We start from the raw sequence: 26479 nt of genomic DNA, 5'->3' as shown, positions 1-26479 counted from the left end.
TTTAAATACATTAATAGAACAGTATTTTGTAAAAAATGTAATCAATTTACAAAAAAGCAAAACTCTATATGAACAGAGTGGATCTGATAGTGATTTAAATAATATTTTTGCCCAGTTTTTCTTGCAATATATTTGTGCCTCCTGTTTAATGAAGGAAAATGCACTTATATGAATGCAAGATACTGCTCATCAGTACATATCCCTGTAGAAAGATGAAGCTGTAGATCCTTTTAAATCTTACCTTAACTGCAGTAGCTGCAAGAGCCCTGGAACACTGCACCAAGTACTCCATTTTATGTTCACTAATGCAATGAGGTAATCTGTGTGGTTTCAAAATGCAATCCTACTAACAGTCCATTATGTCAATCCCTTGACAGAATAAAGTATCAATGCACACAGAAGCTGATTAGTTTATTAATACCAACCCAGAATCTAAAAGGTACAGTACCATTTGGAAGGGTGACATTTATATAGACGAATTTTGTACTAAAAACCAAATTTGGATGAAAAGTGTAGTTTTATTTCACATGAAAGGTGATAACTGGAAATCAACACTTATCAGGACATCCAATTAGCTCTTTTTCCTTTTAGAACACTCATATTATATCATTAAGAGCCCCATTTATAAGGACTGTTCTTTTTACAAAGATGTATCTCCCACTTTTATCTTGAATATGACCTTTTGTTATTGCGCAGTTACAATCATAGAATTATCAAATTTTTCAACATTTTGGGCCTGGGCTGGGTCTCAAAGATCCATCCGCATAATCCCATTACATTGCCTTTCCTATATCCTCGCAAATTTTTATTTTTCAAATATTCATTGGCTTTCCTTTTGAAAACCATTTGTTACAACCGGTCCCCAGGCAAGGTTCCCCCAATTTGTTAATTTCCCAAGCGGGACCCCAATCTGTTATGCTCCCGGGTGAGGAGGAATGAGCTGGCTCCCATTCTTCATTCTACCCCCTCGGTTGGTCACAACAAGGTTAATTTAAAAGGAATCTTTTCCCTCGTGGATACCTTTTCCCCGTCCAAATGTATTTCTATGATTTAGAAGGTGCCAATTTTATTAGTTACTAAAAAGCAGAGGAAAAAAATCATAAAAATGCAACACACATACACACAGATCAGAAATGATAAAGAGTCCAAATAAAAATTAAAAAGATATACGAATCAGTCTTTGGCTTGTCCATGAGGCGTAGATGGCAAAAAGTTGTGGCTGTTAAGTTGGGTGATTCCAGTGCAGCTGGCTTTGGCAGTTTAGCAGTTGGTTTGGAGACATTTGGTTCTGCAGCTTAGTTGAAGCTGTCCCGTTTCCTTTTTTGATTGCAGCTTTGCCTCCAGCAACAGAGAGAGAAAAAAACCTTTGCCTGCAAGCTGCAAAGGGGCGCTAGTCAATCTTCTTCTGCTGTGACTCACTAGCACACCAGAACTAGAACACACAGATCAGGCCTGCAGCTAGCTTTTTAGCCCATTTCCTTGTGTATTTCTGGAAGGGAAAAAACAAACATGTCTTTCACCCAGAGTCCGGTTTCTTTCAACTCACATTATTTCCACATTCTGAGATATAGCTCAACTTGAGATGCTTTCTGCTGAGATGTAGTAATTAGTCTCCAATGTCTTCACAACCACATGAGATTCAAGTTCAGGCTTTTGCATTTCATTTCTTCTTCTCCTCAAGTGTTTGTCTGAAGTAGACCTGGACACCTTTTTAGGTGCAACATTCCATGGTCTTTCTGGACTAGTCCGTCAAATATAATCCACAGAGGAATTTTGCACAAAGTGGTTACTTTACATTCTGTACAAGCTTATGCTTGTATGTCTTTTCTAAAAAACACTCCTTCCTTAAAAGTGCAATATGCCCATAAGTAATTTGGGGCTGTAATCCACTGTCCTGACACATTATAGATTCAACTTCTGCTGGGTCACACAATTTTTTTTAAAACAACCTTTTATTTAAATTGAACATTCTCCTAAAAGAATCAAAGTTGTGTCACTTTGATTTGAGCTAAGCACAGGAAAAGATATAGATGTATCATTCATTATTACTGAAAGTTTACTTTTATTTAAATAAAAGTATTTTGTCGCGTTGATAAAATCCCTATCATTGGGGGAAATTTTCCACTCCCGCCAGCAGCAGGAATCGTGGTGAGCAGGGGCATGAAGTTTGGTGTGATGGAAAAAGTCAGTTTCCCACTGGCAGGAAATTAGTTTGGAATTTTGTTCCCCGATTTTGATGGCAGGTTAAAGGCAGGTCTGGTTTCCCACTGATCAATGTCAGGAACCATATTTGCTCATTAAACCATGAACCATGAATGCTCATTAAAAAGCCAGCTCGCCAGAATTACGTTCCAATGCCAAATTAAGTGCCCCACCAGCAAGAATTTAAAATGGTCTGCTTCCTGACTGTATATAAGTGGCGTGCACCTAGCAAGCTTCACTTCATCAATGACTTTGAAGTCCACAGATGTTGCTGCCTTCTTCTCAGGGACCTTGCGTAACTTCACCCAAGTGCCGTCAGCAAACGCTACGTCAAGGCTGGACAATGGAGGCAGGCTTACGGGGGAGAAATGTTTGGGGGTGAACGGTGGGGTCCTGGGGGGAGAGCTCAGGGTACTGGTCATAGGATGGAATGGTCACAGTCAGAGGGGCTAGTGGGATGCGGTAGGGTGGCAGGTCCAGGGTGACAGTCTGGTAGGTGAAGGTTTCATCGGGTGGGTCACAAGAGGGGGTGGGGGGGCAAGACAGATGGCTCGGTTAACAGGAGGGACAGGGTCAGGGTGGGCATGGTGACGGTAGTGAGTTTCGGCTCTGCGGGGAGGAAAGGTATGTGGAGGTGGATTGTGATAGGGTCCAGGGAAATGGGGGTGGGAAGGTTCAAGGGCGACATAGGGGAGAGGAATGGTGATATTGGATGGACCTATGGTGGTAGGTGTTAAGTTGGCAGGTGACAGGGAGAGGGTAGAAGGTTGTGAAGCAACTTTGAACGGTGACGTGCACCATTTTCCCAAATTGGCCTTAACCATACAGTTAATCAATCAATCAATCAGTCACTGAGATCCCCTGAGGTGGGAGGAGGGTATTTTCAGGTGGTTGGAGTTCAAGGGCACTACAAGGGGCTGACTAAAGAGGCATCCTAATAATTATGAGGCAACTGGTTGTCAAAGATGCTCAGTTGTGTTCTCCTTTCGATGAAGCAGGCCACACGGCAGCAGGTTTGTTCCCAACTCATGGGTCTCATTACATTGAGATCCATGCAATGTGTGGAGCTGCCGTTCTTCCCGTGCCATTTGCCATCAGCTGCAGTCAGAGGCAGAGATGAAGGGAGGGGCAATGCCTCCAAGGGGCAGGGCGGGTGGAGAGCAACCAACTCGCAACTCCAAACCTCCATCATTCTGGGTGAACGGTCATGGCTGACGAAGGATGATGTGGTTATTCTTTCTGTGCTAAGGAAATGCTCTCTCTATAAGAGCCTCGAGAGTAGTGGTAACAAGCAGAAAAGTGTACGCTTGAGGCTTCTTCATCACCCTGGTCAAAGAGCAATGTCTCCATATGTATTCATGTATGAAGAGGAGGAACGCCCAATCTCTGGTTCTCCAGGATGTCCTCGACCTGGGGTGGGCATGCCATGTCTAGACGGAGGCCAGATGAAAGGCTTAGCACTCGCCTGCTGGCTTTGAGATGGCGGGAAACCTGTAAAAGACATGCTCACTAAATGTATCACTTCAATTCGCTCACACATCCACTGAGGCATCGATGATGTAGGCTGCAGACAACGCTGTCTTGGCAATGGCTCTCATCCAGATGAGCAGAAGGGCCCGTCACTCTTTGGCACTGGGCCTTGAGAAGCAAGGGCCTGAGTAGCAAGAGGCAGCAGGGCCTTTATAAATTCAAGAGGCTAGTGAACATGGACCATACAAACTAGGGGCAGAAATAGGCCACTGGTGCCCTTGGGCCTGCTCCGCCATTCGATAAGATCATGGCTAATCTGATTGTAACCTCAATGACACATTACAACCTGCCCCGATAACTTTTCACCCCTTGCTTATCAAAAATCTATCTAGCTCTGCCTTAAAAATATTCAAAGACTCTACTTCCAAAGCCTTTTGAGGAAGAGAGTTCTAAAGACTCGCTGCCCTTCGAGAGAAAAAATTTCTCCTCATCTGTCTTAAATGGGTGACCCCTTATTTTTAAACAGTGGCCCCTAGTTCTAGATCCTCCCACATGAAGAAATATCCTTTCTACATTCACACTGTCAAGACCCATCAGGATCTTAAATGTTTCAATCAAGTCACCTCTTACTTTTCTAAACTCCAGCGGACACAAGCCTAGCCTATCCAACTTTTCCTCATAAGACAACCCTCCTATTCCAGGTATTAGTCTAGTGAATTTTCTCCAAACGCATTCACATCCTTAAATAAGGAGACTAACACTGTACACAATACTCCAGATGTGGTCGCACCAATGCCCTGTATCACTGAAGCATAACCCTTCTACTTGTGTATTCAATTCCCCTCACAAACGATAGCATTCTATTAGCTTTCCTAATTACTTGCTGTAGCTGTATACTAACCTTTTGCAATTGATGCACTAGGACACTCAGATCGCTCTTCATCTCAAAGCTTTGCAATCTCTCACCATTTAAATAATATGCATTTTTATTCTTCCTGCCAAAATAGACAATTTTACTTTTTCTCACATTATACTCCATTTGCCAGATCTTTGCCCACTCACTTAACCTACCTATATCCCTTTGTAGCTTCCTTATGTCCTCTTCACAACTTTCTTTCCTACCTATCTTTGCATCATCAGCAAATTTAGCATCCATACCTTCGGTGCCTTTATCCAAGTCATTTATATAAATTGTAAAAAGTTGAGGCCCCAGCATTGGTTCCTGTGGCACACCTCTCATTACATATTGCCAACCAGAAAATGACCCATGTATACCTACTGCTTCCTGTTGGCCAGCCAATCTTCTATCCATGCCCCTGTGTAGAGGTCACCCTCTACACCATGAACTTTCATTTTTGGCAATGACCTTTGATGTGGCACCTTATCGAATGCCTTCTGGAAATTTAGGTACAGTACATCCACCAATTCTCCTTTATCCACAACAAGTTATTTCTTCAAAGAACTCCAATAAATTGGTTAAGCATAATTCCCTTTTCACAAAATCATGTTGACTCTTCCCGGTTAGCTTGAATTTATCCAAATGCCCTGCTTTAACATCTTTAATAATAGCTTCTAACCTTTGACCTGTGACAGATATTAAGCTAACTGGCCTGTAGCTTCCTGCTTTCTGTCGCCCTCTCTTTTTGAGTAAAGGAGGACCACTGCAACAGCGAGTATTGGCCCAACCATGGGTGTATCGCCGGCGGTGCTTTTATCTAGGGGTGAGTGAAAGGCAATGCTGGAGGCGCCTTAGTTACGTCCCTGGATGTAATTGCTCATATCTAAGAGTTTCTCCAGAATAACCTGTGGCCGCAAGGACTCTGGAAGAGCAATGCAGAGCTCCTGGTCTGCAATAAGTGAATAAGTTTGGGGATATCTTTTAAGTATGGTGTCAGGACCTTCAACCCCATGAAGTAATAGCGAGGCAGACAATTTCCTGCCTGCCCTGCCACGAGATTTGCCAAGCTCCTCACAGATGCATAATTAATGAGCTGAAAATCGGAAGATCAGGCATGTTCACCCCGCCCCATGGCCCAGCGGGAATCAGGCCGTCTTTCCCGCCCACTATTGGACTTAGTCTCCAGAATGGAAAATTCCGCCCATCATGTTTTTGACGGTCAGGGCATCATGCGCATTGCCAAAACATCATCAATTCCCACCATGTATACAATGGCATCAAACTCAAATCTACACAAAAAGATAGGAGTTTCAAAGTGGCACAAAAAAGGAAGAGCAACACTAGCATGGGGGTGGGGAGGTGGGACAGAGAGGGGCAGAGGCCGAGCGAGAGCAGAGGGGCAGAGGCCGAGCGAGAGCAGAGGGGCAGAGGCCGAGCGAGAGCAGAGGGGCAGAGGCCGAGAGAGAGCAGAGGGGCAGAGGCCGAGCGAGAGCAGAGGGGCAGAGGCCGAGCGAGAGCAGAGGGGCAGAGGCCGAGAGAGAGAAAGAGAGAGAGGGGCAGAGGCCGAGAGAGAGAGAGAGAGGGGCAGAGGCCGAGAGAGAGAAAGAGAGAGAGAGGGGCAGAGGCCGAGAGAGAGAAAGAGAGAGAGGGGCAGAGGCCGAGAGAGAGAAAGAGAGAGAGGGGCAGAGGCCGAGAGAGAGAAAGAGAGAGAGGTGCAGAGGCCGAGAGAGAGAAAGAGAGAGAGGTGCAGAGGCCGAGAGAGAGAAAGAGAGAGAGGTGCAGAGGCCGAGAGAGAGGGGCAGAGTCCGAGAGAGAGAAAGAGAGAGAGGTGCAGAGACCGAGAGAGAGAAAGAGAGAGAGGTGCAGAGACCGAGAGAGAGAAATAGAGAGAGGTGCAGAGACCGAGAGAGAGAAAGAGAGAGAGGTGCAGAGACCGAGAGAGAGCAGAGGGGCAGAGGCCGAGCGAGAGCAGAGGGGCAGAGGCCGAGCGAGAGCAGAGGGGCAGAGGCCGAGCGAGAGCAGAGGGGCAGAGGCCGAGAGAGAGAAAGAGAGAGAGGTGCAGAGACCGAGAGAGAGAGAGAGAGGTGCAGAGGCCGAGAGAGAGGGGCAGAGGCCGAGAGAGAGAAAGAGAGAGAGGTGCAGAGACCGAGAGAGAGAAAGAGAGAGAGGTGCAGAGACCGAGAGAGAGAAATAGAGAGAGGTGCAGAGACCGAGAGAGAGAAAGAGAGAGAGGTGCAGAGACCGAGAGAGAGAAAGAGAGAGAGGGGCAGAGACCGAGAGAGAGAAAGAGAGAGAGGTGCAGAGACCGAGAGAAAGAAAGAGAGAGAGGTGCAGAGACCGAGAGAGAGAAAGAGAGAGAGGTGCAGAGACCGAGAGAGAGAAAGAAAGAGAGGTGCAGAGACCGAGAGAGAGAAAGAGAGAGAGGTGCAGAGACCGAGAGAGAGAAAGAGAGAGAGGGGCAGAGACCGAGAGAAAGAGAGAGAGGGGCAGAGACCGAGAGAGAGAGAGGGAGGGGCAGAGACCGAGAGAGAGAGAGGGAGGGGCAGAGACCGAGAGAGAGAGAGAGGGAGGGGCAGAGACCGAGAGAGAGAGAGAGGGAGGGGCAGAGACCGAGAGAGAGAGAGAGGGAGGGGCAGAGACCGAGAGAGAGAGAGGGAGGGGCAGAGACCGAGAGAGAGAGGGGGAGGGGCAGAGACCGAGAGAGAGAGAGAGGGAGGGGCAGAGACCGAGAGAGAGAGAGGGAGGAGCAGAGACCGAGAGAGAGAGAGGGAGGGGCAGAGACCGAGAGAGAGAGAGGGAGGGGCAGAGACCGAGAGGGAGGGAGAGAGGGGCAGAGACCGAGAGAGAGAGAGGGAGGGGCAGAGACCGAGAGAGAGAGAGAGGGAGGGGCAGAGACCGAGAGATAGAGAGGGAGGGGCAGAGACCGAGAGAGAGAGAGGGAGGGGCAGAGACCGAGAGAGAGAGAGGGAGGGGCAGAGACCGAGAGAGAGAGAGGGAGGGGCAGAGACCGAGAGAGAGAGAGGGAGGGGCAGAGACCGAGAGAGAGAGAGGGAGGGGCAGAGACCGAGAGAGAGAGAGAGGGAGGGGCAGAGACCGAGAGGGAGGGAGAGAGGGGCAGAGACCGAGAGGGAGGGAGAGAGGGGCAGAGACCGAGAGAGAGGGAGAGAGGGGCAGAGACCGAGAGAGAGGGAGAGAGGGGCAGAGACCAAGAGAGAGGGAGAGAGGGGCAGAGACCGAGAGAGAGGGAGAGAGGGGCAGAGACAGAGACCGAGAGAGGGGCAGAGACCGAGAGAGAGAGAGAGAGAGAGAGAGAGAGAGAGAGAGAGAGAGAGAGGCAGAGACTGAGAGGGGCAGAGACCGAGAGAGAGAGAGAGAGAGAGAGAGGGACAGAGACCGAGAGAGAGGGAGGGAGGGGCAGAGACCAAGAGAGAGAGAGAGGGAGGGGCAGAGACCGAGAGAGAGAGAGGGAGGGGCAGAGATCGAGAGAGAGGGGCAGAGATCGAGAGAGAGGGGCATAGATCGAGAGAGAGGGAGGGAGGAGAAGAGAGGCAGAGACCGAGAGAGAGAGAGAGAGAGGGAGAGGGAGAGGGAGCAGCAGAGACACAGCAGGGAAAGAAAGGGGGTGACAGAGAGAGAGAAAGAGAAAGACAGAGAGAGAGACAAAGACAGAGAGAAAGGAGGGACGGGGAGAAAGATGAGAAAGAGACAAAAAGAGAGCCTGAGACAGAGATAGGGAAGGAAGGAGAGAAAGAAACTCTAGGAATGGAGAGAAATGCTAAGGGATGGATGGCATTTGTGATAGTGGTGGACGAGTAAGAAGAGGAGAGTAGCAACATTTACCGAGGAAGGTACAGAAAAAATGTACCACCATTAACTAGTGGAGTTATAGAAGGAAAGTGCCGCAATGAACAAAGGGACAGGACAGGTCCTTCAAACTGAAACCATCAGAATGAGTGTGTTATTATCATTTAAAAAATTATGAGCCCTCTAAAAATGTACCACCACTTTGGATAAATTCTGTTATTAGAGTACAATTCTAAATTGCTGCCTGCAGCTCCATGCAATGAGAATTGAAATCTATTAGCTTCTATGCATTTGTTTTAGGAAAACTAACATTTTATTCGCATAGGATTACTACTAGGCAAAAATATATCGAGGAAAATAGCTAATTCCTCAAATGCATATAGAAAATATTTTTCAATAGCTATTAGCAAATAGCATGTAGAAACAGAATATGCTAGAAATAACCAGCAGGCCAGGCAGCAGCTGTGGAGAGAGAAATGGGGTTAACAGGTGGGATTTGAATTCACTCAAAATCCATCCATTTGCACAGAATTAAAATTAGGCCTAACATTTCAGATCAATAGCCTTTTGTCAGGTGCTATCTGATCTGCTGAGTACTTCTGGCATGCTCAGTAATTTGCTTTTGTATTTGTGTGAGTAAATATTACTTTATTCTTAGATTTACAAATTGTAATGCTGATAATTGTTGTACGATCCAAAATATACCAAGTGGAAAAAAAATTCTTCTGAGGTAACATGCAGTTCCTCCCCATCAAAAATAATCTATCGTGTGTCTTCTATTCCTCTTCTTATCCTTTTGCTTTTTCCCTCCAATATAAAAAAAATATTGGAGTACACCTACAGCTTTGTTACAAATCACTGCCCAGTGCACTTGTATTGTAGTCCCTTGTTTGTCTATGTCATAGGTTTAAAGTCACAACCTGTATGGGAATTGTTGGCCTTTTGAAGGTGTTGCCAATTTCTTGGTCAATGTGCAAACTTATGATTTGGAAAGCTTTGTTTTTGCATGCTATATTGTCAGTACAGATTGGAAGACTGGAAATCAGGAGATTAATGGCTGAGCTATAATCTTTAGCCATAATTGGTATTGATTGATACTGAACATTTTAGTGCTGCGGCTGCCAACTTGTTGTCTAACTATTCTATCAATTATGCAAGTGATGTATTCAAATATTTGGATACACAAAATGATTAAAATGGTCCAATATATCTTCCTAGTGAAAAGCTGAATTTAAATCAATACATTATTATATCTAGTTAACCAAATGGAGTTTCTCAGCCAAGGATTGTGAATTATCCAACTAGTAACTGAAGACAACAGCTGACTCCTGCACTCCAGTATCTTCTACAATCTTGAATGATTCAAATGCCTTAAATGTACCTCACAAGCAAAGATGAATGGGTACATGACTCTTTCCACAGTAAAAGTAATGCATGGAGGAATTTTAAACCACATTATTTAATTAAACATTTTAGTTTATTTTTGCGTCACTAGGAACCATGTCTGAGAAAACGTTGGGTAAAGGGGTTTATTACAAGCAGAAAGTTAAATTGCAATTCAGTGTTTTGTTAGAACCCTGCCTGGTGGCAGCTGAAAGGTAGGGTAAATGAGCACCCCAAGCTTTCAACTCTTGGACCATGGTTTAAGCTAACTCGTTTACAGAATGAAAGACTCCATAACAGCACTGTGGATGTAGCTACATCACATGAACTGCAGCAGTTCAAGAAGGCAGCTCACCACCATTTTCTGGCCTAGCCAGTGACGCCCACATCCCATCAATGAATAAAAAAACTTTTCTCTCTCTCTCTCTTTGAACACTATAAAGCTCTCTTCAGTTTGAGCTGTCTTAACATTCTTAGTGGACAGAAAAACTGCCTCCACATACAGCAATGTTGTCTGCTCAGCAGCTGGCTTAAGTTTAAAATGCTCCATTACCCTACTCTGATATTCCCAGGTTGATTAGAAAAGATTGTCATCTCAGAAGAAAACCCTCCTTTTCATCTTTTGCTGTTAGATTAAAGCTTAAGTGTTTAACAAGAGGAAACCCCAAGTTTAAGAAATTCTACGCAGGATATTTGTTTCTTTGATAACTTTAAAACTATGCTATATATAGATTTTAGAATCACCATTTATTTAAAGCAAGATATTGACATAGACAGCCCTATATTTAGATGTTATCCAATTATGTGTAAATATGTGGCTTTCACACTCAGAACATTAAGTTTTTTGACCTAGCATTGAAAGCCAGCATATTTTAAACAGTGCAGGATGTTGGAGGCAGGGAATCACCTGCATAAATACACTGCAGTCTGACCAAAGGACACAGTATACATTAGCACCATTAGCTCCTAGAAGATCCTGCTTACCCAGCAGCATAATTGAAAAATCAATGCACTTTGCTTTAAGTGTAGCAGCAGCAGAGACCTAGTTTTCTGCTGGCTCTTCCCATCTTCTACTGGTCCCAAAGCTTCAGAGACTGATCAGTATGCACAACAAGTCGGATTCAGCACTTCTGCAACTTTGATGCAACTCTCTGTACCTCATGGACATTGTGACTGTAATTGAAGTCACACCTTAACTTCAGCTGTGTATAAAGGCGAAATAGAACCATCTACGAGTGAAAGAATTAAATGGGTGATGCAGAATCTTGGTCTACATGGATCCCAAATTCTGCTCTATTGTTGAAACTTGAAACGTAACACACTTTTCAGTTACTCTCTTACAGCCAGGGGAGAATATAAAACTCATCTTAAGAAAATGGTAGAGAACACCTATTTACTAATGTTCAGTTGATGCCACTGACCATTACCTATGCACAAAGTCGTAGTATTTTTTAAAGTGTAGGGAGCAGCTGCATCACAAAGTGTATTAGACGTCAGAATAGGCTCAGATTACCATTTAAATTATAATAGAATCACATGGGCAGAATATACATGGTGTTAAAAAATACTTATTAAAATTATGCTGTAAAATTAACTATGTATTAGTGTGCAAGTGGACTTTTGCAGCTGTGCATAAATGTTTTATTTTTCAAAAAAAGAAAATCCCTTATAACTTGCTCCAACATTTTCATCTCGTCCTACAGAAGGCTTGGAGCTTCCAATGCTATGACTTTTGGTATTCATAAATTAAGGATAACTCTTTAAACTGTCACGCATTTAATATTACAGGGACCAGTAATATGTTACTGATGGAATTCGGATGTTTGGGTTTGGGGTGATTGGGGAAGGTGCAGGAGGAAAACGTAGCTGTGAACGGTTTCCAAAGATCACTCTTAATGCTACACTAATCTTTTTGTTTTTATTCATTCACGGGATATGGACTTTGCTGGCTCGGCCAGCATTTATTGCCCGTCCCTAGTTGCCCTCGAGAAGATGGTGGTGAGCTGCCTTCTTGAACCGCTGGAGTCCATGTGGTGTAGGTACACCCAAAGTGCTGTTAGGAAGGCAGTTCCAGGATTTTGACCCTGCGACAGTGAAGGAACAGCGATATATTTCCAAGTCAGGATGGTGAGTGACTTGAAGGGGAACTTCCAAGTGGTGGTATTCCCATCTATCTGCTGTCCTTGTCCTCTTAAGTGGTAGTGGTCCTGGGTTTGGAAGGTGCTGTCGAAGGAGCCTTGGTGAATTTCTGCAGTGCATCTTGTAGATGGTACACACTGTTGCTACCGTGTGTCAGTGGTGGAGGGAGAGAATGTTTGTGGATGTGGTGCCAATCAAGCGGGCTACTTTGTCCTGAACAGTATCAAGCTTCTTGAGTGTTGTGGGAACTGCACTCATCCAGGCAAGTGGGGAATATTCCATCACACTCCTGGCTTGTGCCTTGTAGATGGTAGACAGGCTTTGGGGAATCAGGAGGTGAGTTACTTGTCGCAGGATTCCTAGCCTCTGACCTGCTCTTGTAGCCACCATATTTATATGGCTAGTCCAGTGCAGTTTCTGGTCAATGGTAACCCCCCCGCCCCCCAGGATGTTGATAGTGGGGGATTCAGCAATGGTAATATCACTGAATGTCAAGTGGCGATGATTAGATTCTCTTTTGTTGGAGATGGTCATTGCTTAGCACTTGTGTGGTGTGACAAATTTGTCAGCCCAAGCCTGGATATTATCCAGGTCTTGCTGCATTTGGACATGGACTGCTTCAGTATCTGAGGCATCAGGCGTGGTGTTGAACATTGATGATTGCACAATGAACATTCCCCACTTCTGACCTTATGATGGAAAGAAGGTCATTGATGAAGCAGCTGAAGATGGTTGGGCCAACGACACTACCCTGGGGAACTCCTGCAGTCGTGTCCTGGAACTGAGATGACTGACCTCCAACAACCACAGCCATCTTCCTTTGTGCTAAGTATGACTCCAACCAGTGGAGAGTTTTCCCTGATTCCTATTGACTCCAGTTTTGCTAGGGCTCCTTGATGCCACAGTCAGTCAAATGCGGCCTTGATGTCAAGGGCACTCCCTCTCACCTCACCAGTTCAGCTCTTTTGTCCATGTTTGAACCAAGGCTGTAATGAGGTCAGGAGCTGAGTGGCCCTGGTGTAACCCAAAATGGGCGTCAGTGAGCAGGTTATTGCTAAGTAAGTGCTGCTTGATAGCACTGCTGATGACCCCTTCCATTATTTTCCTGATGATCGAGAGTAGATCGCCTGGGGATCAGCGATCACTACATCATGCCAATAATACGGTAAGCCCGATACGTGAAAAATAGTGCCAAGAACTTCAGATAATCTTCCAAACTCAAGCAATTGAGTGCACGATCTAATAGTCAAAATGTATGCTCAGACCCACTGACTGAAAATAGAACAGCTCTTACTGCAGCAGCAAAATACAGCCATGGGTCAAAAACACTTCCAAACATCCTGTCATCCATTGTTGTGTGGACACAATTGAATGGAAGTCCAAATGTGTGAAGAATGTTACGATAAAACAATAGACAGCATGGAAGAGCTGTGCATCAGAATGCTCATTAAGGTCAAAGAAGCCTCTCTCCACCAAAAAGCAGGCAAACAACTGAGGTTAGTCAGATCAATCACACCATAGGCTTGAAGGTTACCTTTTCTCTCACAATTTCATTACAGACTCTGAGGCACCTCCGGATCAGTAATGACTAAAGTTCATAGAAAAATTAGGTTATATCACCATGAGTCACTTGCAGCACAGCATGCTCATAAGCATGGCCAAAATTACTAAATTTAAAATCAATTTTGCAATAGATAGTCAGCCAACTAAATCAGAAGCATATCATTTCATGGCACTATATTATGACAGAACTTAAATGGCACTGTGTCAGTCATTCAGTCACAACACTATCTTGAGCATAAACAATAGGAATTAAAATTAAAATCATGACACCAACCTTCCATGTACAAAAGTGGTCAACATTTTCAAGACGGATCAACTCATTTTAACGTGAATAGAGTTTTCCTGCGTTGGCTTTTGCCACTTGGTCAACACATTCTCCTCAAAGGTTAACAATTAGCTGATGGGCAAATTCATTTACTTCATCAGAAAAGACTGGAACACAAGCTATGGGTAAAACTTGAAAATTTTTATCTTTGTTGTCAAAACCCTCCATATGGCCCCACAACCCTCCAAGATATCTGCGCTCCCACAATTCTGGCCTCTGCCACACCTTCTAGTGTCTGGACATGTGTATGTTAAACATGGAAATCCAGAAGCTGCTATTAGTAATACTACACATTCCCAGAGGGTGTGTAGCTGAGACCCAGATTGATTATTATTGAATTCAATCTTCACCATCTGCTGTGGTGGAATCTGAACCCAGGTCCCCAGAGCATTACCCTGGGTCCCTGGAATACTAGTCCAGTGACAATACCACCTACCCATGGGGAGTGGATTAGGGTTGCAATCAATTAGAAATCATTGAGCTGACAAGAATTTCCACTTTTACACTGTAATATCACTATTAAAAGAATTTTAAAAAGTTACACCTCGTTAAACAGTGTACTATGTTGTGACTACTGCTAAAGAACTTCTTTGGCCCTGGAGAGCAGGTCATATATTTATAATGTCAAATCTTTTCATCCAGACAAAAATTCCAAGCTTTAAAATAATATTATTTGTTAAAGTGTTATGATGTTTCAGCTTCTAATGTGTACACCCCAATCATTTATTTTGCTCTCTGTAAAAATGTCTAAAAAGTGATGAATAATCAGTGCATTTTACTTCCTTATAAAATGATCTCATAGAAGTGATCAAGGTGAGTGAATGCATTTTCAAATGTCACATCTGACCTACTGCACTGCTTAACTCAGCCATTGCTTACTTAAATCACCACACTCCCAGTCACTTTACAACAATCTCTATCAACTAAGATTCAAATTTAACTTGCATATGCTTCACCTCATCCTCATACACACTTGGCTCTGTTGCAAGCCTCAGACCCACATCTCACAGCCTGCATCATGTCACAAAATTATCACGTTTTTCATAATATTAGTGGGGGATATGTGTGTGTGTGTGTGTGGATGGTTCTGTCTGTGTGGCTGATTTAATTGAATTAGAGACGGATAGACCACAAGGTTGAAATTATCAAAAGAGTTAGGTGTAAAAGGGCATGTGAAATGCTAAAGAGTGAACTAGGGTAAAGTCTCAGCAGATAGAGTGTGAATGAAATTTGCATTTTAAGATAAGTGGAGAGGTGTTTTGGTTTTCAAAGAGACATGGTAAGATGCTTACAACTAATAAGATAAAAAAGGCAGGCTATTACGTTGATTTTTATAAAAGATTTCTATATTATGGGAAAAGTAAATTCCAAAGACATGTGGGTGCAATGGGATTTACAGATTAAAAAGATGAAGAAATATATTTAAAGAAGGACGAAAGGCTGTGTTGCATGGTCGTGTAAGATCTGAAAGGTACACCGTGTGAAACAGACTTGGGGAAAAGCCTCTAGCCACTTTGCTGAAGTCTGCTGTTCCTGTAACCAAAGTTGTGTTAAAAGCCTTTGGAATTCCGCTGTTGAGTGGGTGCTTATGGTAACCTTGCTGGATTGTCTCTATAAATTTAAAATCTATTTTGGCCTTAAAAGGGGTGTGTGGTTGGGAATCTGGTTCACTAGGAATTTTTGGGAATTGTTATATTATTAAGTAACTATGTAACTGTAATCTTGTGTATGTACTTATTCTTTTCTTTTGTTAGTAAATGTTTTAGTCACATTCACAACCTCTGAATTTAGGCAATACAATCTTTGCCCTGCTTGGAGGTTGGGAGTTGTTGCTGCAGCAGTTTGCAGATTTCAGTATCTCCTTAGTGAAGCACTGATGTTTCAAACATTGGTTGTTACTGAGGTTTAGGTAGAAGAATTGCTCCCTGAACACCTTGGGTCGATGTGGCCTCCTACTGAGAACCCTGCTCCCACTCCTATCAACTTGTCCTGCTTTGTGTCATCTCTGCCATTCTTATTCTGCTTTAGTTGTGTCAGCATCACAGACTAATATCCATATTCTGTCAATATTTACATGGGTAAAGCTAGCTAAACCAGGTGCGTCCTGCTAAAATGGTAGTCTGATAATGGAAACTTATAAATGGAAATAATCTAAAAATGGGTCTTGCAGATTTCAAATGACGGGGCTGTGACTATTTCCTTTGTTAGCTTGTTCTATTGTAGAATTGCCCTCGGGAAGAAAGATGGTTGACACACTACCTTGGAAACATATGGTCTTTGCAGCTTGTGTGGATGGCTACCTCATGTTTTGTTATTGCTGGAGAGCACTGGATACTTGTTTCTATCAATTCCCACTAGTCCATTCCATATTTCGCAGAACATGGTCAGTCTATTTTACTCCCAGTCATGCTGTATTCCAAGAGAAAGGCCCAGTTGTTCACCAATGTCTGGGAACAACTGGCTTGTATGGAAGCTTTGAAATCAGCAAAAATCCCTTCAGCACTTGTCACACACTCCCTGCAGACCTTTGCAACCAAATACATGTAGAATAGTAGCAACAGGCTCAAGAAATCAACAAGCAACTAACCTATAAAGTGGTTGATGATCCCTTTCTTTTGAACTGCTGGGAAGGCAGGGAGTGTTCTTCCTGCTGCTTAACGTGGTCAGCTATGCGAAGTTAAGGGTTGGCTGGAGTGTTGAACTCCAAAACGGCAGCGCTGGTGTCAAAACAGCGCTGCAAGCTGAGTGACATCATAATCTGCCCACTCTATACTGAGAGGAAAGGAGAGCAGAAATAAAAAAAAATTCCTTCTCATTTTGATGCCATGAGGACATTTTTGAGGGAATGAAAACAAAACAGAATGCAAACGTTACATGGCGATAATTAGCATAGAGCATCTCAGGTTCAAACTCTCATTCAACCACTTCACTCTGCAGCCTCAGCACAGGGCAAAAATAGCACAAATTATGCTATGTTCACACCTACCAAAAACAATGTAATAACAATTTAGCCAAAGAAGCCTCTTTTAACCAACCAGCTCTCAGTCAGTAAGCAGGCATGACTGAGCAAAGGTCTCAAACGTGCAACACTTGAAAAGCTGTATATTACTAAACAGAGCCAATGAGAAATTCACAAACTTTAAAAACATATCAGAACTGGGATCTCATACACATCCGATTTTGAAACTACTTTAGCATTTAAGCACTAAATGATAATTAAAGACTGAGCTCACTTACTCTAAAATGCCTTCCAGATCCACATCAGCACTTAAAATTCTATTTTTAAACAATTGGCCTAACAAAGGTGCAGCTGCACTGAAGCAAGCAATGGCCTAAACAGGAAGGGGAACATTTGACGCCAGCATCACTGCTCAGTTCCAGTTGCCTTTTCGTCACACTGTGCAACACTGGGGTGTACATCAGGTAAACACGGTGAATAGGGTAAAGCATTAAAAAGTTCATACCTATTTACCCTCTGCACCCCATGTTAAAATAAAATCCCCCACATCATCAGTTTTAAATCCCTGAACATAAAACCTTTTTAATTCTTGGTAACGTTATGTTTAAATTTCTAGTACTTGACTGGTATAGAAGGTGCAGCTAAAAACATACTTGTTTCAAAGTTTCAACAAAATTTAGAACTTCCCAAATAATTATTTAACTTTACATAGAAGTTGGATTCACAAAATTTGAATCTGTTGCCAGCTTAGCTTTCTACCCAAGTGTAGACAAATATTTGTAGACTTTTCTAAATCAAAAAACTTATGCTGATTATGAATAAATTTAAAATAAAAATTCAACATTTTGTACATTGAGCAACATTATGACACATTCCAGCCTTAAGTCTACCATCAACTCACTGTGTCATGAATCCTTCCCTTAAATACTCATCCAAACATCGTACCATACAGTTGCTTTTATTTGACAAATTGCTCAATATTTTGCAGATTCACAAAATAGCGCAAGACCGATGGGATATCTTATTTTTAAAGGAAGTGTAGATCAGGAAAGGTCATTTGCCCCATCAAGCCCAAGCCTTCCATAAGGCATGCACAACTGACCTACAGCTACAACAATGGTTTCTACTCAACTTTGTGGAAAATTGCACAGGTATGTCTTGTCCACAAAGCAAGGACAAATTCAATCCAGTCAATTGCAACCTCAATCAGTCTAATTCCAATCATCAGAGTGATGGAAGGTGTAGTCAACAGTGCCATCAAGCAGCACTTACACAACGCTCAATTTGGGTTTCACAAGGGTCACTCAGCTCCATACTGCATCATAGCCTTGGTCCGTATATGGACAGAGAGTTGAATTTCAGAGGTGAGGTGAGATGACCGCTCTTGAGAAGAAAGCAACATTTGATTGAATGTGGCGACAAGGAGCCCTAGCAATATAGAAGTCAATGGGAATCATGAGGACACTCCCCACTGGTTGGGGGCATACCTCTCACAAAGAAAAATAGTTATGGTTGTTGGAGACCAGTCATCTTAACCCCAGGACATCACTGCAGGAGTTCCTCAGGGTAGTGTCCTAGTCTCACCCATCTTTAGCTACTTCATCAATGACCTTCCTTCCCTCATATGGTCAGGAGTTGAGATTTTTGCTGATGATTGCATAATGTTCAGTACCATTCACAACTCCTCAGACAGTGAAGCAGTAATTGTTTTCCAGGTCTTGCTGCATGCAGCCAATCAAGCTTGAGCTGACAAGTGGCAAGTAACATAGGCTCCACACAAGTGCCAGGCAATGACCATCACCAACCAAAAGAGAATCTAATAATCTCCACTTGATGTTCAACAGCATTCCCACCACTGATTCCATCACCATCAACAACCTAGGGGGTGACCATTGATCACAGACTTAATTTGACCAGCCATTAAAAACTGTGGAGGAGGGGAGTGAGGTGGGGAGAAGTTGGTAAGATGCCCACGGCGGTGATGGCGGAAAACTCACTGGGATTCAGCAAACTGCTGGAGCACTGAGAGATCCAAGAGCTGGAGGCTCCTGGTGGAATAGCAACACCACAAGTTTATGGTCAACTGCTTGCTTTATATCTGCTACACAATGACATGAATACTGCATGGTACCTCTGAAAGAGAATACCTCAAGCCATCAAAATTGCTAATTCTGAGCTGGAAGCAATTTGGTCTGTGAGACAGCATATCTGGCAAAAGGGACGTTCCTGGAATTTACACGGTGATTAGCTCTCATCAATGGTCTGAAACTATCCAGCCTATCATGGAGGAAGTAAGAGATGCTACAAGATGACATGCCTTTGGTCTTGGTGCCCAAGCATATGCCTCGATTAGTGATGACCTCGCAGCCTTTGTGGGATTTCCAGTAGAAGATGCTGTTAAAGCCCTATTAGAACAAGGGTAGCAGGCAGATCCATCTACACGAATGTACCCAAAAAGACAGGTCCTCCCCCAGTACCACAGATTCCTAATGAACAACAGTTGGCCAGACTAGCTGACAATGTGGCCTTCCTCAAGATTTGACAAACTCCAACTATCAAGTGAGAGAGACATGAAACCCAGCCATGTCAATTTCTTGTCTTGAGAATGACAGAGACCAGCAGAATTTCTGTGTATACTAACCTTGACTAAGAGACTCAAATAAAATTGTATTAGTGCTGAATGAGGTGTTGGTCATAGGAAAGATATTGTCCTCAAAAGGATGCAGGGTAAAGCAGTTGATATGATTCAGGGGTAAGGAATTTTGAGTAATTGGAAAGGCTAAGGAAGTTGAGTTTGCTGTTTCTGGATAAGAGATTTCAAGGTGCCCTTAAAAAAAGAGCTTTCAAGGTTTTGAGTAATTCTTGAGTAATTTGCTCTTGAAAGTTCTTGCAAATATCAGTGTCACTAAATTAAAAGCCCTCTCCAGGAGATATCTAATATTAAAAAATAAATAAATACTGTGGCTATAACAGGGCAGAGGCTGGGAATTCTGTGGTGAGTAGCTCACCTTCTGACGTGCCAAAAGTCTGTCCATTATCTACAAGGCACAAGTCAGGAGTGTGATGGAACACTCTCCACTTGCCTTAATGAGCGAACCTGTAAAACACTCGAAGCTCGACACCATCCCAAGCAAAGCAACCTGCTTGACTGGTACCCCATTCACCACCTTAAACAATTTCTCCTTCCAGCACCAATGCACATTGGCAGCAGCGTGCACCATCTACTGCACTGCAGTAGCCAGGGCTCCGAATGACAGCATCTCCTAAATCTGCCACCTAGAAGGACAAGGATAGCAGGTGCATGGGAACACCACCACCTGCAAGCTCCCCTCAAAGTTATACAACTGCTTCACCATTCCTTCACTGTTTCTGGGCCCATCCTGGAACCCTCTCCCTTAAAGCATTGCGGGTGCATCTACAGCACATGGACTGCAATGGTTACAGAAGGCAGCTCACGACCACCTTCCCAAGGGCAATTAGGGATGGGCAGTAAATGCTAGTCTTGCCAGTGATGCTCACAGACCATGAACAAACAAAAATGAAGCCATAACACTTGCACTCCAGCGTATAGCTGCACCTTTCAGGATAAGTACATTTTCATGTGCACTAGACCTACAATACTAAGGCAAGACATTAGGGATTTTAAGCAGGTATGCACAGAGAACAGATGGCTATCTGTTTGTATGGTTAATCACCTGAAGCCAAAGATCAGGTTGCAGCTCTGAACAAAGCCATTTTGCAAACAAGTAGAACAATGCCATGCAAAATGGCACTACTAGTGCGGTTTAGAGTATTTAGTGGTGATCAGGAAAGCAATATAGAAGTAATGGCAAACAAATATAGGAAACTGCAACACAGTTCGTATCTGAAGTTAAAATAGGATGCCTTAGGAGAGGGTACTGTACAAATCAAATGAAATTGTATTAGTGCTGAATGAGGTGTTGGTCATAGGAAAGATACTGTCCTCAAAAGGATGCAGAGTAAAGCAGTTGATATGATTCAGGGGTAAGGAATTTTGAGTAATTGGAAAGGCTAAGGAAGTTGAGTTTGCTGTTTCTGGATAAGAGATTTCAAGGTGCCCTTAAAAAAAGAGCTTTCAAAGTTTTGAGTAATTGACAAAATTAATCCAGCTACAATGCTGACTATAATAAACAGTCAAATACTAGAGAACACAAGTTAAAAATTAGGATGTTAGGGGAAAGGGGAAATAGAGACAAACTTTCCACTTGGGACAAATTCTGTGGTAGATATTTTCTTGATATGTTCAATGGCATCTGTTACTTTCCTAAGTAGGCTGAGCCACTTTTTGTGGGACTTGGCTCACACTGCTCTACATCTGCTTATACAATAGCATAACCCAGGGGGTGTAATAATAATACCCATTTGTGACTGGAACTGGAAGGTTGTGTCTTTCACACATGTGCTGTTTCAATCTCTCCAAAAGCAGATCAAGCAAATACTTAGTGAGATGAGATCAGACATCCCAAGGGCAATTAGGGATAGGCAATAAATGCTGGCCTTGCCAGGAATGCCCACAGCCCATGACCCAAATAAAAAAACAAACACTATTATTGCTACTATTACTTCTCATATATTCCACCAATGGGATTGTGGCTGTGTCTCTACAACATTTCCAGTCTTTCCTGTCTTGTGTGTAGTGCCATGCTGTGCAGAAGCCTAAGTTGATCTGTTTTTAAGTGCTGCATCACTGCATAGTCCAAGTGTTTCAAAATGTATAACTTATGAAGAACATGTCACACTTTCCCACACCAGTGGGTCCTTAGTGACTTAAACTATGACTTCTAACTGTTCCTTTAGCACGTTTGACCTCAGCCTACACAAAACATCCTGCAGCTTTTTCTCTAAAAAGCTTGACAGCCAGTACAGCATCCTGTTTGAAAATTCTCTCTGCCAGCTCGTGTCCCAGCTTCTACCTTGTATTTCTCAGCTCACAACAAAATATTATTCAATTATTTTTCAATTCAGCCTGAGATATGTTTTCCAATTGACACACAGGCTTCTGAATTGCTTCTTTCCCATTTTAAGGAAACACGGTGAAATGCAATAGCATTTAAACTGCCCATCACCTCCACTTAATACCTTTTGAGTGTAGAAAATTAGCCCCAAAATACCTGCAACGGGACCCCACTCAAAAGGTAAGAATAATGGATTAATATACTGGGTAGGCCATTGAAGCAGGCAACGTTGATAATGTATATCAAAGGGCAACTGGTCACTTTACTTGAATACCAACAGGTAGACTAGTGAAGTGCCTACTCAGCAGTAGGTTGCTGCTGCCATATACGGTACATTCTGTCTTCTTGACACGTTTATTTCCACATCCATTTACACTTGGTAAGCTTGCAAGATTTCAAGAGGCAGAGGTTGCCAAACTCACCGTAACAAGAGTTTTTAAATGGAAGGTTAAAAAATCTGAGTTTTTTGTATGAGAATCCAGTTAATAGATTACAATTGCACAACAACAGTTGCTTAGCCATCCTTACTAGGCTGCTTTCCTCAGATTTCTTTTGGCAACTATTCCAAAATTGTATTCAAATTCCCACCAAATTACATCCAGATTTTCCTTCAGTTTATGGAATGCCAAACAGATGTGAAATTTTGTGCACTGTACAAACACACATATCCAGCATGAATAGAAATGCAGATTAGGGTTATCCAAAATAGCATTTATCCAAAGTATGAACTCATAAAATCTAGAACAAAGTGTACAACTGGTAAAGGGGATAAAATGCTGAATATACACCAACTTTCCATTGCCTGTCACTAAAGTACTTTGTTTATACCAGACATCCACTTTCTAAATTAATTCTAAACATTCAGAGTTTTGCAAATCTATTGGCAAAATTATCATTCTCTTGCTGGACAGTTGCGACAGCAGGAGTGTGAAGTTGTTGTAGCATTTTGCAACACAGGGCTGCCTTTGTGTCAGCAAGTTCCATTCTAGCTCCTGACACAATGGTTTCATGCAGCTGACTATAACTTTGAAGTAAACTTCAGGATTCACGAGAGGCTGGCATCTGGGAAGATCCACTGCGATACCCACCAACCTGCAGTTACTTAATAGAATAATCATTGCTTTAACCAGGTTTGCAGCAGGAAACTGGAACAGCAACATGTTAATTGATTCAACTTCTGTTTGCTATCATAAATAAATGCAACAGTCCAATTAAGGAGATTATCTTAACTTTGCAAAATGGAATAAAGCCATTTTAATTTTGATGTTTGGGTTACCTGAGCATTGTTGTCTATGCAACAAATCTCGACATTTACTCGGCTAGATCTGTCTCTCTCATCCTGCATTCTAGGCCCATCTTTTTGTGGGTCTACAATACTGATGTGGGGATAAGGGAACCGAATTAAGCTGATCAAATTCTGGGAACCAATACACAAATGCTATTTTCCCATGATCCAAAACAAAGCACCAATATAAGGTAGCAATGTCCTGAGCCTAGTTCTGCGACAACTTGTGGAACCTTGATAGTGGGAGATTGCAACATTATCCTACACAAGGAGTTGAATGGATGTGAAGAAGAAACTTGGAATTATAAAGTACCTTTCAGAACCTTACTAAATCCCAAAGCATTTCATAGTAAATTATGTACTACCGAAATGTTGTTACTGTTGTACTGTAAGAAAAAAAGTGGTCAATTTGCAGACAAGGCCCCACATGCAGCAATGGGGTACATAATCATATCATCTGTTTGTGTGGTATTGAAAGCATTAATATTGACCAGGGCACAAGAGCTTCCCTGTTTTCCTTGAAATAGGGTCATGGGATCTTTTACACCCACCTGAGAGAGCAGATGGGGTCTCCGTTTAATGTCTCATCTGAAATTAGGAATGATATAAAGGCTGTCTCCATGGAGATTTAGTTTTTAATGTTATAAGTAAAGCAATCCTTTCCTGGGTGGGGCACCCCCAACAAACACTGACTCATTCCAGGGAACTCTCTGTGAGAAACACCATCAGCAACCAAAGGAAAAGAGGACTATAATTTCATAAAGTATTCTCTCTTAATAAATTAAAAAAACATATCTTTATATATCCCCCAGGAAGTCCAGTATGAAAAGCATTAAGTAATGCAACTGTTAATAGGGTATTTTTTTTACTTACAGAACAATTTCAGAATTTGATTCCTCCCCAACACAATTATAGAAATTACCAATCTCATTTGCAGCTATCAGTGCCTGTTCAACACCTGCGATTCAGTTTGAGATCCAAGAAAGGGAATTCTTAAAACTCTGCTTCCAGTCACTAAATTTTAAGCATATCAAAGAGCAACCAGGCACCCTTACACAATCAATATATTCAAGTCAATAAAGTACTCAGTAAGTTTAACAGATTTCCCCCAAGAATTGTGTAAAACTGACCTGCATGGGCATTAAAACAGCCCTAACCAAAGTCGCAAGAGGCATCCTCTTTTGATGATGATGCATTATCCCTCCTTATCTTACTTGACCTCTTGACCTCGAGAAAGTCAACCCCACTACTCTCCTCCAATACTCCTCTGCTCTCCAGTTCAGTGAAATCGCTCTCACTTTGCTCCATTCATAACTATCCAACTGTCCACAATCCACAGTTCCTTCAGCAATAGCTTCCTTTATCAGTAAAGAATCCATACCTCTGCAGTCCATAAATGATTTACTTGCCTCCTCTGAGTAACCTTATGCATTGACATGGGTTCCGCTTTCACATGTAAGCTATTGGTACCCAGATCTACCTCCCGCAACCCCTCCACTATTTCTGTTTAGTCAGACTGCTTTTCGGATATCCAGTCTTGATGAGATGCAAATTTCCTCCTGTTAAACAGTGAAAAGGCCGATACCGTTGTCTTTAGCTACAAATTCTGCATTCTTGCCATCAATGCTACCCCCCTCTTTAATCAGAGTCTCAGACTGATACAGACTGTCACAAACTCAGCATCCAATTCAACCCCGAGAAAAGATTCCGACCCTATATTCTTTCTATGACAAAGACAACCCACTTCCACCCTTCATAACATTGCCTATCTGTGTCATTGATCAGAAACTTAACTGAACTAAGCACATATATACTGTAGCTACCAGAGCAGGTCAGTGGCTGCAAATTCCATAGCAAATAACTCACCTCCTGACTCAGCAAAGCCTGTCCACCATCTGCAAGACACAGGTCAGCAGTGTGATGGAACACTCTCCACTTGCCTGTATGAGTGCAGCTCAAATGACACTCAAGAAGTTTGACACTATCGAGGGTAAAGCAGCCGGTTTGATCAACCCCCATCCATCATCTCAAACATTCACTCCCTCCACCACCAGCACACAGTGGCAGCAATGCATGTACCATCCACAAGATTCAGCGCAGCAATTCACAAACCCTCTACAATAACACCTTTCAAACCTATGATTCTCTATCACCTTGAAGGACAAGAGCAGCAAATGCATGGGATCACCAACTGTAAGTTGCCCTATAAACCACACAATATCATGACTTGGAATCATATTGCTGTTCCTTCACTGCTACCGGGTTGAAAACCGAGAATTCCCGAACAGCACTGTGAGTGTGCTTACACCACGTGGAGTGTAGCAGTTCAAGAAGGCAGCTCACCACCACCTTCTCATGGACAATTAGGATGGGCAACAAATGCAGGCTTTGCTAGGGATGCTCATATCCCAGGAAGGAATATTTTAAAAATCCTCCATTCTCTGTAAACTTTAGTTCTTCCAAAACTCTCTTGCCCATATCTTATCACACACTAAGTCCTGCTCACACATCACCCCTATCCTCAGTAACCTACATCAGCATTCAGTTCCCCCAATATATCAAATTTAAAATTCTTATCCTCGTGTTGCAATTCCTTCAATATCTTACCCCTTCCTTCACCCAACCACTGACACTGTGCCATTACCCACCTTGGCCTCATGCTCTGGAATTCCCTCCCAAAACCAACAATTTAGGTCCTCCGAATAGCTTTGTCCAAGCTTTTAGTCATCCTTCCCAATGGATCCTCTTTGGCTCAGCATCTAATTTGCTTCCTGATTACGCTTCTGTGAAGTGTTTGTCTGATTTATGCTACACTTTAAAGCACTATAATAAATGCAGGTTACTGCTGTTTGACGCAACACTTTCAATGCTGCATCAACAAGTGAGAGAGTCTCTCCTCCTGAGGGGGTCACAAAACTCTGGAGTCACATCAGCAATTCCATCTCTCTGAAGCAGAAGTTGCTCGACTCCAGACAGTTTGTCCATCCATTTTACAGCTTCAGGTCACTTAGCAAAAAACAAGAACGAGCACGAGTTGAACACTTCATACCTCCCCATCCCTGCTGCAAACCTATTTGATGACTTTGCCAGGTAATGATCTGTTTGATTAAAGCAGCAGGCTACTGCTAATTATTCTGGGCACTATTAATAATGCAACAGACCAGAAAAGAAAGCAATAAAACCATCCACAATATACTACGCACTTATCAACACAAAGACCCCTTGACGCATGAGTTCACTCCATCCAAACAGCATAATTGTCTTCATTATTCATGACGTTAGAGTTGCCAACCCTCCAGAAGTGCTCAGGAGTCTCCAGGAATCAAATACTAATTGCCAGGACACAGCTACGAGCAACCCAAGAGAAAAATCACAGGGGCAGTAAAAAAAACAAATTTGAACAATTTTGTTCAACAGGTATGAAAAGAAAAAAGCTGTTCAGCAAATGGTAAAGAATCCCCCAACTAGGTAATGA

General features: G+C 42.9%; 1 protein-coding gene and 1 pseudogene across 8 annotated transcripts in view; one reads left to right on the top strand and one right to left on the bottom strand.

Annotated features, from left to right (window-relative positions):
- The window catches only part of gab1 (GRB2-associated binding protein 1), a 231108-nt gene that overhangs the window by 156571 nt on the left and 48058 nt on the right, over positions 1 to 26479 (bottom strand). The window lies entirely within an intron of this gene.
- On the top strand, positions 18709 to 19367 carry LOC144679124 (COP9 signalosome complex subunit 8 pseudogene; annotated as a pseudogene).

Source organism: Cetorhinus maximus, chromosome 1, assembly GCF_964194155.1.
Source record: "Cetorhinus maximus chromosome 1, sCetMax3.hap1.1, whole genome shotgun sequence".
NCBI classification, from domain to species: Eukaryota; Metazoa; Chordata; class Chondrichthyes; order Lamniformes; family Cetorhinidae; genus Cetorhinus; species Cetorhinus maximus.
Note: the sequence above shows the minus strand (reverse complement) of the source record. Positions and strands in the feature narration are given on the sequence as shown.